This window comes from Elephas maximus, chromosome 1, assembly GCF_024166365.1.
Source record: "Elephas maximus indicus isolate mEleMax1 chromosome 1, mEleMax1 primary haplotype, whole genome shotgun sequence".
Classification (NCBI taxonomy): Eukaryota; Metazoa; Chordata; class Mammalia; order Proboscidea; family Elephantidae; genus Elephas; species Elephas maximus.
Window position 1 is genome coordinate 230578066 of NC_064819.1, and position 14630 is coordinate 230592695.

The 14630-nt window shown below is 42.5% G+C and overlaps 1 protein-coding gene across 6 annotated transcripts in view; it reads left to right on the forward strand.

Moving 5' to 3' along the window:
* Positions 1-14630, forward strand: part of TULP4 (TUB like protein 4) — a 304765-nt gene that overhangs the window by 82648 nt on the left and 207487 nt on the right. The gene's annotated exons all lie outside the window — the stretch shown is intronic.

Here is a 14630-nt window from a genome sequence, read left to right on the forward strand (position 1 = left end):
TGTACACATAGATTTCTCTGGGCTGGTGAAATGCAAACAGTAGCCTTACCTGTGAAATTCATTCTACCAACATTTATTGAGAAATGCCATCAAGTGGGTTCTGACTCACCATGAGCCTGTAGTGCTAGGCGCTGTGTTTGAGAGAAAAGTATGGCTGATAATTTGTTGCAAAGGTGTACTTGTGTAGCAACTTGACAGTATTAATGTTCCACTGTTCACTGGCTTTTTTTTTTTTTTTTAATGAGGAATCCATAATTCTTTTAAACCCGTTGTTGTCGAATTCTTTTAGACATCTTAAAATTTCCTTAGATGGGTATTGAATAGAATACTGCCAGAGTGTAACAGAGTAAAGTGCGTTCATCTTGAGCTACATCTCAGTGATGATTCGCGTGTGCAGTCACCGTGTAACTCCAAGCAGACTCAGACACAATGTTTCCAGCTCCTCTGTACGGGAATCGGGCGCCCCTTCCCAGCCTTGACACCCCCACCGACAAGAGGTGCTCAGTTTTCCTGACTTCCCGCACCACGCATAAGGGGTGCCTATGCTTGGACTTCATGTAAGTGGAATCACGCCTTATATACCCCGGGGTGCCAGACATCTTCACTCAACATGACATCTTGTGAGAGTCACCTTTGTTGTGTGCTCACCATTGGTTGGTTCTTTTTAATTGATGTTTGTTTTCCATTGAAGGAAGATAAAACAGTTTACCCGTCTTCCTGATGATGGGCATGTGGGTTGCTTCCAGTTTGGGGCTATTATGACTAAAGCTGCTATGAACGTTCGTGTACTTGTCTTTTTGTGGACCTTTGTACTTATTTTTCTTGGGTATATCTCTAGAGGTGGAATTTCTGAGTCATAGAGTAGGCGTATGTTTAGGCTTAGCAGAAATTGCCAAAGAGTTTTCTGAAGTGGTTGTGCCATTTCACACTCCTACCAGCATCGTGTGAGAGTTTTGGTTGTGAAGCAAAGAGTATTTCAGGATATTTTTCCCAGACCAAGTGAAATTTACTAAGAAACTGCTTTTGCATTTGAGCTTTCTCCTGTTTTAAAACAAGTGGTTTTATGCAAGAAGTTAGAATGTTTTACAGATACTTCTATATCCACTAAATGGAGATGCCTGTATACCTACCTACATACGTACATACTACACAAAACCATTTATATATATTTATTATAATGTATATTTATGTCATATGTATTTGTCATATTTATATAGATATACATTTATCTCTTTCTCATTTTGAAGTGGATACTCTCTGAAAAGATACATTCATTTTCTATTGTTGTGTAATAAATTAGCACAAACTTAGTGGCTTATTTAGCGGCTTAGAACAACACCCATTTATCATCCCACAGTTCTGCAGGTCAGAAGCCCTGGCTTGGTGTAGCAGCGTTTTACTCAGGGTCTTACAGGCTGACAAACGTGATATAGGCCAGGGCTGCAATCTCGTCTGATGCTCGGGATCTAAACTCATTCAAGTTCTTGGCAGAATTCTCTTCCTTGTGGTTGCAGGACTGAAGCCCTCAGCTCCTAGAGGCTGCCTGCTGTTTGCTGCCGTGGGAACTTCTCCACAGCAGGGCACTTTGCTTCTTCAAGGCCAGCAGGAGAGCATCTGCTGTAGTTTCGAATCACTCTGTAACTTCTAGTTCTGAAAAAGGCTCACTTGATTAGGTCAGGTCCACCTGTACTCCAGGAGAGGGGATTAAGCAGGTGTTCACACCAGGGGGTGCTCTTTTAGAATTCTGCTTACCACAAAGAGGTGACTGTTATTCTGTGAGTCGGAATCTACTCGACAGCACGTACCAGCAACAACACATTATTCCCAGACAATGGTGTAAGTATTTCAGTATCGAAAATAACTTCTGTGATTTTTTCCATTTTGCATTTTTACTGTAGTTAATTTATATTCTTAGTATTAGAATAGCTAAAATGTATTGAGTGCCTGCCAAGTAGGGTGACCAACTGTCCTGGTTTCCTGGGACATAGGGCTTGCAGTACTAAGACTGGGAAGTCATGTGCAAGCTGGATGGTTGGTGATCCTACTGCCAAGTGCCAGGCACCTTCTCATCTCTCTTTCCTTGTGTGGTTTTCACAGCAGACCCTAAGGGTACATTAGATATCATTGTTCCCATTTTACAGGTAAGAAAACTAAGGCTTACAGACATTAAACCACTTGCCTAAGTTCGTGCAGCCTGAATGGAGGAGAGCTGGAATTTGAATTCAGGACTCAACTAGTCCGCTTCAACTTGTCTTTTTTTTTTTAAATATTTTTTAATCTGCTTTCCTGTCTTTTTTATAACTTATTTTTGTTGTTGTTGAGAATATATACAACAGAACATACACCAATTCAACGATTTGTACATGCACAATTAGTGACATTGGTTACATTCTTCAAATTGTGCAGCTATTCTCACCCTCCTTTTCTGAGTTGTTCCTTCTCCAGTAACATAAACTTACTGCCCCCCTGAGTTTCCTGCCTAATCTTTTGAGTTGCTATTATCATTTTGGTCTGTTAGAGATAGATTTTAAAAGAGCACAGTGCTTAAGGTAGACATTCTTTCTTTACTAGTTAAGCTATTGTTTGGTTTTAAGAAGACTTCAGGAGATATTTTTGGTTTAAGGTTTGAAGATTATTTCGGGGTAATAGTTTCAAGGGTTCATCTAGCCTCTATGGCTTCAGAAAGTCTGGAGTTCATGAGAATTTGCAATTCTGCTCTGCATTTTCCCCTTCTGGTCAGGATTCTTCTATAGAATCTTTGATGAAAACATTCAGGAATGGTAGCTGGGTACCATCCAGTTCTTCTGGTCACAGGGCGAAGGAGGCAGTTGTTCATGGAGGCAGTTAGCCACACATTTCATACCCTCCTCCTATTCCTGACTCTCCTTCTTCCTCCTGCTCCAGGTGAATAGAGACCAGTTGTTGTATATTGGTCTTTATTTTTTAAAACCTTGTGTTAAATGTAAGTCCATAGTCCCTTACCTGCAATTGTGACATTTAAGAGCACAGAGATTATGGAAAGATTATTCATAACTAATTTAACAGTGCCGCCTAACCTAGCCTGATTGAAGTATTCACTGTGGTTATTCAGTCTCCTTCAGCTGCAGAAATATGTATGTGTTTTATTATGGGTGTTGCCCCGGACCCTGTTGGGGAATATTATATAGGTTATGGTGTGTGCCTTGTATTACTTTTCTAAAATTTCAAAATTTACTTGACCACAAGGGTTTGAGATAATGAATTAGGAACTTGTATCTTCATGTAAGGGAATCATGAAAAGATAATCCAAAGAGATTTATCTTTTTTTCATTTCCAGGAACAATGATATTTAACTCCTCTCTACCCATTGCTCTCTTTCTACACAACAAGCAAAAAAAAAAAAAAAGCCCAAAACAAAAGAACCTTGCCCCCACCCCGATGTCCCTTAAGAACACTATTGAAGGAACTGTGGCAACGTTTTGATGATATTTCTGGCTTTAGAATCTAATCAAATTGCAAGTGTCAACTCTACTAATCTGCTAATTTCACAACTGAGTTTAAAAAAAGAAAAAAGCCAAATGGAAGCTCATTTGTTTCACAAACAGCTAGTGTGCAAAACCTGTTTCTGACAAACTTCTTAAAAATGCGCTTAATCAAATTTTTGAATTATAAATGTTTTCAGTTATATAAGTTGAAGGTAATAAATGAATCCTGTAATGTTTGTGCCCAGCCTTCTAGATTAGTTTGTCATTCTCATGTTGTGTGTTCTTTTATTACAGATTTGCGGTGGAATAGTACCAGCTGTGTTTTCTGGAGTGAAAACAGGAGAATTAGTATTTTTTTTTGTTTTTTGAGTTTTGAGAATTTATTCACTTTGTTTTTAATGTAATTTTTTTTTTTTTTTTTTTGCTGTGCTTTAGGTGAAAGTTTATAGCTCACGTTAATTTCTCATTCAAAAATTTATACACATACCGTTTTGTGACATTGGTTGCAATCTCCACAATGTGACAGCACACTCCCCCTTCCACCCTGGGTTCCCTGTGTCCACCTATACTGTCCTGTCCCTTCCTGCCTTTTGTCCTGCTTCTGGACAGGAGCTGCCCATTTGGTCTCATACGTTCGATTGAACTAAGAAGCATGTTCCTCATGTGTGTTACTTTTTGTTTTATAGGCTTGTCTAATCTTTGTCTGAAAAGTGCGCTTCGGAAATGGCTTCAGTTCTGGGTTAGCAGAGCGCCCGGGGGCCATAGTTTCGGGGGTTCCTCCAGTCTGTGTCAGACCATTAAGTCTGGTCTTTTTACATGAATTTGAATTCTTTTCTACATTTTTCTCCTGCACTGCCTGGGTCTCTCTGTTGTGATCCCTGTCAAGGTGATTGTTGGTGGTAGCCGGGTACCATCTAGTTCTTCTGGTCTCATGCTGGTGGGGCCTCTGGTTCATGTGGCCCTTTTGCCCTTTGGGCTAACATTTTCTGTGTGTCTTTGGTTTTCTTCATTCTCCTTTGCTTCAGGTGGGATGGGACCAATGATGTATCTTAGATGGCTGTTCACAGGCTTTTAAGACCCCAGATGCTACTCAGCAAAGTGGGATATAGAATATTTTCTTTATAAACTCTGTTATGCCAGTTGACCTGGATGTCCCCCAAAACTATGGTCCCCAGTCCCAGCTACTCGGTCCCTCAAAGCATTTGAATGTGTATAGGAAACTTGCTTTTGCTTTGGTCTGGTTGTGCTGACTTAGTAGTAGAATTCTTCATCTTTAAAAATAGCTTTACATGTGGTAAATATGTTTACTATACTAGTCAGGTGGTCAAAATATGTCCCTGAGAATACCTCTTATAGGCAAAACAAAAAGAGCCCCTGCCATCAAGTGAACCAACCCTTCCCAAGTCAGCTTTACATGGCTTCTGTGGGCAGAAGAGATCCTTGTAGCCTGTTTCAGGTCTTTCTTCTGAAATCTTTGATATAGTTAGGAGCCGTGGAGTTGATTTTGACTCATAGTGACCCCATGTTACAGAGTAGAACTGCCCCATAGGGTTTTCTAGGCTATAATATTTATGGGAGCAGATGGCCATGTTTTTCTCCCATGGAGCTGCTGGGTGAATTTGAACCACCAGTCTTTCAGTTAGCAGCCTAGCCGCTTAACCTTCGCGTTACCAGGGCAGCCCTGAAACCTTTGGTAACCCAAGCCCAGTGCCGTTGAGTTGATTCCGACTCATAGCAACCCTATAGGACAGAGTAGAACTGCCCCATAGAGTTTCCAAGGAGTGCCTGGCAGATTCGAACTGCCGACCCTTTGGTTAGCAGCCGTAGCACTTAACCACTATGCCACCAGGGTTTCTGAAACCTTTGATAGCAGTGTTTACATAAGAGGCATAGATGTACGCTTATCTACTGAAACTCAAAGAGGGAATCTTCACGACTGTTTGAAAAGTGATGTTTCTTGCAGTTACAGTCCTTCTTTGGCCGTGAAGCAGGGTGATGACTCAGGCCTTCAATAAAGACGAGTTTTCCTTTTAAAAGCATCTCCAGCAGGTGGGCACGTGTACCATGCAAACTGACCATGTTGCAGAATGAAGATGATTTCAGAAAACAATTACTTGGGAATGTTTTTCTTCTGGAAAACAGCTTCTTATAGATACTGTTGATGTCATGAAAATGAGTGGAGGTTGGTACTGATTATTCATTTAGGGCTTTTTTACACTTAGAGCAGACAGGCAGGCATGTGTGTTTGGTAGAACTGGTTTGTTTACAGGGGCGTATCAGCTCTAGGACTGGTCGTACCTGGGTTCTTGGGTTTGGTTGCATCTTCTCTAAGGAGTTTTTTTCTGGCTCTCTCTACTTTACCAGACCTTTCTGGTAACGCCGGTAGTGCTTTATAGCAGGTATCTGCTTGCGTGGTTGTATCTGTCTACGTGATTGTGAGTTCCTCCAGAACCAGGATGATCTTTTTATCTGTAGTGCCTGATGCATTGGTTGTGGGCAGTAAATATTTATTAAGTGAACAGATCTGGGAAAAACGCCAAATCAAGAAAAGAAAGAGGGCCAAGAGTACGTGTGAGTGTGCACGTACACCCCCACCCCACCCCGCCCACAGAACAAGCCCCAGGTAAACCCTCCTGACAGGCTCATGTCATCAGCAACCTCTGTTCCCAGAAAGTTTTTTTTGTTTTTTTTTTTAAGGGTTCGTGCAAGTTGATTTATTAGGGTAAAGGAAAAACAGTAGAATATTTTTTAATCTCATCATCTAAAATTTTCATTTCCTGTGTTTGGGTTTTTGGGTATGATATTATAGCACATATATATATACTTTATAAACAAATATGTATATGTCTATATATTTCAGGGGGCTCAATTTTTTTATTGATAGAAGTATGCAATCAAGGCTTTAACATGTAGCTCAAGTTCAGAGCTGCTGGTCACCAAAGAACCATACATTATAATGTGGTGGGGAATGCGTGCTCACCAGAATTCTGCCTCATGCAGTCCCACTAAACTAGCAGAACAGACATCAAAATGGAGAAATCATTAAAGGAGAATGATGAGAACAAAATACATTTAATTAATCGCTCCTGATTCCAAGAAGCTCTTTCTAATGACCATCCTAACCCAGGCTCTGATTCTCTTCCTCTGCCATATTGGAGGTGGAAAACACCTGGTCACTCTTCTTTACACCTGTTTCTCTTAGAAGGCCTTGCAGGCTAATGTAATAGAGTTTCCAGTCTTGGGATAGAAAGGTTGAAATGGAGACGTAATTGAGGGCTGAGAAATCTTTAAGGCTCCCAGTAAAGAACAAAAACCAAACCCCTTGCCACCAAGTCAATTCCAACTCATAGCGACCCCATAGGACAGAGTAGGACTGTCCCCATAGGGTTTCCACGGAGTGGCTGGTGGATTTGAACTGCCGACATTTTGATTAGCAGCTGTCGCTCTTAGCTAGTGTACCACGAGGGGCTCCAAGGCTCTCAGTAGGTGTGGATTTTCTTACCAAATTCTGGACAATTAATATTTTAACGGTGATATTTGAAAGGACCATTTAAAGTTGAAAAAGAATTTTAGTTGTCCTAAAATGAACCATGAGATTAGAGTATTAAGTCTAGAAGAGACTTCAGTTTTTTTAAAATTTATCTCTCTCATTTTACAAAAAATAGGTGGATGGTAATTAGGTGACTTGTTCAGTGGCAAAGAAGGACTAGAACATCAGTCTTCTGACTCTGTCAAATACTTATGTACCACTTACCAAAAAACCCACTGCCGTCGAGCTGACTCCTACTTAAAGTAACCCCATAGGGTTTCCAAGGTTGTAAATATCTGTGGAAACAGACCACCACATCTTTGTCCTGTGGAGCCGCTGGTGGTTTCGAACTGCAAACCTTTCCATTAGCCGTCAATCACTTTAACCACTTCGCCACCAGGGCTCCTACTACTTATCAAGTAGAGAGCAAAGGAGTGCTCTTGGTCTGGATTAATCTCATGGAAGGTCATGCTTCTCTCTAGAAGACCCCTTAGTCCTGCTGTCTAAAAAGGTCATCTGCCTGTATGTGGCTGCTCCATGTATTCTTAGATGTGTTACCTAAAGTGTCTGTCCTCTTAATACATCATCTCAGGTCCTTTTATTTTCCTGTGTAGGTCTAATCGTCCACCATTTTGTTGGAGGGTTGTGGAACTGGGGAAAAAGGCTGGCTTGCCATTACTTAGAGCGCGTTGTTGGGTTTAGGTAGCTAGGCTGATCCTTGCGCTCTTAGGTTACTGGGCTTGGAGAAGATAGATAAGAGAAACAAGTTGACTCAAATTGCTTTATTCTTGTTTAACTAGTCCCAGTAGAAATTTTGAATTGAAATCAGCAATTATAATGAGGTATTAGAATTTTCTATTTTAATCTATGAATAATTATCCTAAAATATTATCTTCTTTTTTCCCTATTTAGTTTTTCAAGGGTGGTTAAAATATTCTAAAAAAATTTTTTTACTTCTAATGCACTTTAATCAGTTTTTCTCTTTCCTATAAAAACACAGTATGACCTATGTCACAATTCCAAAAACAAGAATGCAGATTTCTAGATTACAAGAGTGATCTCCTATGCAATTGAGTCTTGGGTTCCTGTTGTGCTCTGTGGTGAGCGTGAGGACCTAGAAGTGGGCTCCCTCCCTGCTGCTGTCTCTGGCTCACCCTCCTTTCTATGAGGCCAGAGCCCCTGCTGGGAGGTGGGCTGCATGAAGGGGATCCACTGTCTTAAACTTAGGAGAGACTTGAGAACCACATTTGGTTTAGAAATATCATGTATACAGGATTTAACATATTTGCAAATTTATACACTAATTCTAGTGAGAAAACCTGACTTATTTTGGGTTAAAGCCAGCAAAAACTTACGGAAATCCTTTATCTTCCTTATAAATTCTTCATAGGCAGTGACTTTCAGTAAATCTGTGGCTACTAGCCATGGTTTCATAGCGTTGAATGTAAGCGGAAGACTGTTTCATTGCCATTAGTGATGGCCTGTTGTACCTTTTCTCTGTCTGTTCCAGATTCCAGGAAGTTCTAGTTCTACTGCTTTCCCACCTCCTCTGCGAGTCACTCAAGTCGCCAGTTTACTTAGGGTTAAATTGGAATAAGTCCCTTCAGAGTGTTTTGAGAACCTATGTGATAATTTTTTTATTTGGAAAGGTCGCTGGAAGTGATGAAGGTGCGTGCCATGTATGTGGATGGTGAATTTAAAGCACCTCATATCTTTTTCATATCCTAGTTAAGTTCTTAGTTTCCAGCCCTTACACTATCGCTAACACGCTTATGTTCAGTTACTTTCTTCGCTATGAGGCCACAGACAGTGTTTCTTGATTTTTGTTCCACAGTTAAGATTTGAAAACCCATATGCATCATCAGGCGTCTGTTGCACCCAGTGTATGCCAGGTGCTTTGTGTGCCTGCCACTGTGTGCAAGAAATGCTGCGTGTACTCACCACTGTGTGTGCCAAATGCTTTGTGTGCCTGCCACTGTATGCAAGAAGTGCTGCATGTACCCGCCACTGTGTGCACTCACCACTGTGTGTGCCAGATGCTTTATGTGCCTGCCACTGTGCGCGCCCACTACTGTGTCCGCCAAGGACTTCGTGCACCTGCCACTGCGTGTGCCTGCCACTGTCTGTGCCCACCACTGTGTGTGCCAAGTGCTATGTGTGCCTGCTGCTGTGTGTGCACGCCGCTGTGTGTACCAAGTGCTTTTTGTGCCCACCACTGTGTGCGCCTGCCACTGTGTGCCCGCCACTGTGTGCCAGGTGCTTTGTGTGTCTGCCACTGTGTGCACCAAATGCTTTGTGTGCCTGCCACTGTGTGTACCTGTCACTGTGGGCCAAGTGCTTCGTGCGCCCACCGTTGTGTGCGGCAGGTGCTTAGTGTGTCCACCACTGTGTGCACTGAGCACTGTGTGTGCCTCCACTGTGTGTGCCCGCTGTTGTGTGTGCCCACCACTGTGGGGCAAGATCAATCCTGCATTCAGCCCTCGTGGAGTTTACTGTCTAGTGATGAAGGTGAGGTGTGTACCTGGATATGTCTTTCTCCACTTGTGTTTCCGTTAAGCACAGAACGAAAGCTATGTGATGGTCAAGGAATTGGAGGTGACGGTAGCCAGAGCTGGGCCTTGACCAATCGTTAGTGTTAGGTAGTGTTTTCCTTGTGGTGCGAGAAGATTAAGCCATATTCTGGCTTCCAAGAAGCAGTTGATCTCTTTGGTGCCCTGGCCCCCACCTAGCATGTAACTGTTACTCACTTGTTCAGATCCAGCTCCAGCCTCCACAGGAAGGTGCTGCCGACCCTGGTCAGTCGGTGCCCAAGGACGGGACTTACGTATTTTTGCCTGCCCTAGAACGGTCATCCTCTTAACAGGCAGTGATTTTCTGCGTTCCTTTTAATTATTCTGGGAAATGTTTGTGGGTTTTAATGGGGATTCTGTCCACTCAGGCATTCTGTACTTTGATCAATTTCAATGACTAAAGGTTTAACCAAGGGGCTGTCTTAATAATGTGACTTAGGTTAACTCTCAGATAGGGCTTCCTAGTTGTTTCTGTGTGGAACACATCCAGCATGCAGTGCGGTCACATGTGGAAAGTTCCCTAATCATGGGCCATGACCTGTCTGAAGTGAAGATAACACACTAGTGCGGTAGCTTTCACAGCTCACCTTACAGTGGCTCTCCTCGCGAGTCAGCCAGCTGCGTTTATTTGTGTGAGCATACTTGAACATGCTAGGCCATCATTTCTATTTTGAAATTTAAAAACAGCCTTCCAGTTGTTCCTGTCCTCAGGAGAAGAGGTATTCCATTCTGGGAAGCTGCTCTTGAACCCAGAGAGGCGGGTGCTGGTCTGCCTGCCTCAGTGGAGGAAGCCCTGGATTCACATCATGCTGCAGGTGAACCAGGTGTGAGTGAGGAGCTCCGGGCTGCCTTGGTGAATGTCTGTGGCTTCACGGTGTGCACAGCTGATCCCAGAACTGCATAGTGCTCAAGACAGGAATTGCAAAGCCACAGCCCCTCAGACTCTCTGCTGCTTTCGCTGTGTTAAGAGTGAAACAGATATTGGAGACCAACCTAATTTTATATCCTAGAAAGGAATTTAAAACAATGAAGTGTACCTACTAGAGTTTGGTGAATGTATCACTTTGATCTGCCAGCTTTATGACAAAAGATTTTCTGGATGGGAGAGTGAACAAAAAGATCTTCACAGTGAGACTGAGGGGATGGAGAAGTATATGAATAAAGTAAACTTGACAGTTTAAAAATATATTTTAAAATTCCCTGAATACAGCCATAGTGGACTTCATTGTCCTGGTGAGGCTGTCTTCTTTCGTAGGCCAGGCATGGAAAAATGGGTGGTGGGTGTTACCCTGGGAATGCAGGGTGACACGGGGCCAGAGTGGTGGGACGGCCTTCTGGAGGAGGTGGGTGTGAGCTAGACCTTGAAGCTCATTTCAAGCATTAGAGACACATCTAGAGTTGCCACTGTGCTAGAGTACCAAGGTGGAAGAGATGCCATTCCTGCCGAGATGTTTTTGCTGCTGAAGGGTGGATGTCATTTGTGTGGGAGTAATGTGGCTACTTGATCTTCAGTTTGCCATGCTGTGGTGCTTGCGTGTTGCTGTGATGCTGGAAGCTGTGTTGCTGGTGTTTCAAATACTACCAAGGTTTCCCATGGTGGACAGGTTCCAGTGTCGCTTTGAGACTAAGACCAGGAAGAAAGGCCTGGCAATCTATCTCGGAAAATCAGCCAATGAAAACCCTACGAATCACAACAGAATGTTGTCTGATGTAGCGCTGGAAGATGAGCCTCCTAGGTTGGAAGGCACTACACAGTGGCTGCAACAGTGGACTCAGATATACCAAGATCAGGAAGATGGTGCAGGACTGGGCAGTGTTTCGTTTCATGATCCATAAGGTTGCCATGAGTTGGAGCTGACTTGACCATAACTAACAACAGTGTTACTGCTGCTGATGACAATTGCCATATATTTGTGTGCTTTATGTCCATTGGAAACCCTGTGGCATGTTCAGCTGCTAACTGAAAGATCAGCAGTTTGAATCCACGAGGTGCTCCTTGGCAACTCTGTGGGGCCATTCTGCTCTGTCCTACAGGGTTACTATGAGTTGGAATCGACTCGACAGCAGTGGGTTTTTGGTTTTATGTCCATTATTTTGTTTACCCTCATTACAAGTCACTTCAGTGTTGTATTGTTGTCCTCGCTGTGCGGTGGAAGAATCTGAGCTTCTGAGATGTTGAGGAAGTTGTTCAGGGTTACAGAGCTCGATGGTGACGTGGGATTTGACTCCATGTCTGTGTGTTTTTCTTCTAGGAGACATCCCTTCAAAAAGGTGAGGGGGTAGAGAGAGTACCCTGTAAACATCACTCACCAGGATTCTGTGATAGCATGGGAATGGGCCCGCAGTGTACCCAGTTACTATACACTGAAGGTATTTGAGACAAAACTGTTTTGAATGTCTTAGTTATATAAAATCTTATTCTGAATAGGGAGGCCGTTCTAGCAGAGAGGCAGAATGGGATTGTTGTATAGTAAAACCTGTGAAAACTGGAACTTGTGTAAGGTGGAGACCTGTCAGAGAAGGAGAACTAAAATATTTTCCACTAAAACGAGTGATAGAAAAGTGGTAAGATTGCACCCTGTCAAAGGCAGAAAACTTGTGAGATCCAGAAAAACAAGGCAGTCCTGTAGAGTTCTGCTGTCTCAGGTTTCACCTAAGCTGGCTTATCTATTTTTATACCAAAGCGGAGTCGTGGGAGTTAATATTAATTTCTATCACAGTAATGAAGAATTCCCGGTAGCACAGTGGGTAAAGCTTTTGGCTGCCAACCAAAAGGTCGGTACTTTAAACTCATGAGCAGCCCCACGAGAGAACGATGTGGCAGTCTGCTCCGTAAAGATTTACAGCCTTGGAAACACGGTCAGGCAGTTCTGCTCTGTCCTGTAGGGTCGCTATGAGTCAGAATCGACTCGATGGCAGTGTGTTTCTTTAATCACAGTAATACGTACACATGGGGAAATGCTTTTAATGAAGAAAAGAACAAAAACCAGATCTGTAGCTGTTTAGTCAATTCCGACTCATAGTGACCCTATAGGACAGAGTAGAACGACTCCATAGGGTTTCCAAGTCGCAGCTGGTGGATTTGAACTGCCAGCCTTTTGATTAGCAGCCACGCTCTTAACCACTATGCCACCAGGAGTCCTTAATAAAGAACAGAGGTTTGTTTCACCTGTCTGCTTCCCAGCTGCCCCTCTCCTGACTGCTCACCAAAGGCTCATATTATAATCTGTTTATCCGTTTTAGAATTTTGTCTTAATTTCTTTTCTGTCTTGGTAGGTGAGGATTGAGCTCTGTCCTGTCTCTCTTTTTTACTCAATCCAGCTGTGCCCACTACCCACTCATCCCAATATTGCTGTATCACAGTAATCGATTAAATTGTTATTCAGTGTTTACCTTGTTTAAATTATGTAAATATTGCTCCCAGATCAGCCCAGTAGGGTACTCTGATTATATTGGCTTTATTGTTTAACCTTCCCCCTCCCCAGGCAATAACAATTGTCTTATTTTCTTCAGTGGTTAATTTTTTTTTTTTACCTATTCTAAATCTTCCTGCATCTTCCGTACAGTTTCCACACATTCAGGCCAATTAGATAATTTCTCAGTTCCTTTTTTGGGGAGGAAGCTGAGACCTCCATCTGGGGTCCTTTGCCCTCTTGCTGCTCTCTGGGTTGGCTGTTCAGTGGGCCTGCTGCCCTGCGGACTTCCCAAACTTCTGTTTATCATCTCAGGAATTCCCTTTGCTCCTTGCTTCTGCAAGACCCTGTTTCTTGGGTTTTGTGTCTTGGTCTTTCTTGGTTTATCTCCTCATTTTTGTTGGAACAATCTCCTGGATCTTCCTAAGAAAGAGTTCTCAAGCCATAATTTTTTTTTTTTTTTTTTTGCAACTTTGTATATCTAACAATTTCGTTATTCTACTCCGTTAATAGTTTGGCTGGGTATAGCTTTCTAGGATTGTTTCTTCACAACTTTGAAGGAACAAACACACTGTCTTCAGACTTCGCGAATCCCATAAAGAGTTCAGGCTCTAGAGCAGACTCAGTTTGAATCCTAGCTCTGTCGTTTAGCAGTGTTGTGACTTAATAAGTATGTTATTTAATTTCTCATTTGCGAAATGGATTTGTAAATAGTACTTTTCTCAGAGGCCTTTTTCATGAGAATTAAACGAGTTGCTATCCATAAAGCTTTTAGAACAGTGCCTGGCACATCGTGAGATTAGCCATTACTGTTCCTAAAAATCCTTCCTGTGTGACCTTTTTAAAAAAAAGGGAACGTGGGAGTCTTGGGGCCTGCTTCTTATCCGAGGTATTCTGAAGTTCCACAATGGTGTGTCTTCGTGAAGGTCTTTTTTCATTTATTGCAGTGGTCTTGTGATGGACCCATTTGGTGGAGACCGTGTCCTTCAGTTGCAGGACATTTTTGTTCGTTTGTTTTTTTATTTTTACTCTCCACGTGCATCCTGGATCATCTGTTTTCTCTAATTTCTTAGTCAGATGGTGAACATCCTAGAATAACATCGATTTTCTCATTTTGTTTGACTTTATGAGAGATTTTCTCGCTGTATTTTTCAACCCTTCCTTTGGGAAGTTTTTGGGAGCCATGGGTTTTTTTCCCCTCAACAGCTGTTTATAATCTTCTGTTCTGATTCTTATTTCTCATACCTCTGTGAGGATACAAGCCGTTGGTCTCAACAGGTTTTTTTCTTCATGCATTGGACCCATTTTTTGTATTTGGGGCTTCCTTACTGGACCCGCTTCTCTGAGGTTCCTTTTCTAAAGGTATGTGTAAATGTATGCAGGGGTGTGTGTATTTGAATCTCTCTCCATTTTTCATATTTGAGGCTTCCTCAAATGCCTGATGACCCTTGACTCTTTATTCAGATTTAAAAGGAATGCACTAGAAATCTGATTAGTCCCTCTGGGGGTGTGTGTGGGGAGAGAGCTCAGTTAGTGGGCCTTATTGTGGCGTGATCTGGAGGAGAACCAGCAGTTTTCTTGGGGACCTCCAAATGTCTGAATACAAGCAGCTTTCTCTGGTTGTTCAGCTTCTCCAGAGAAGCTTCTTCCAGTC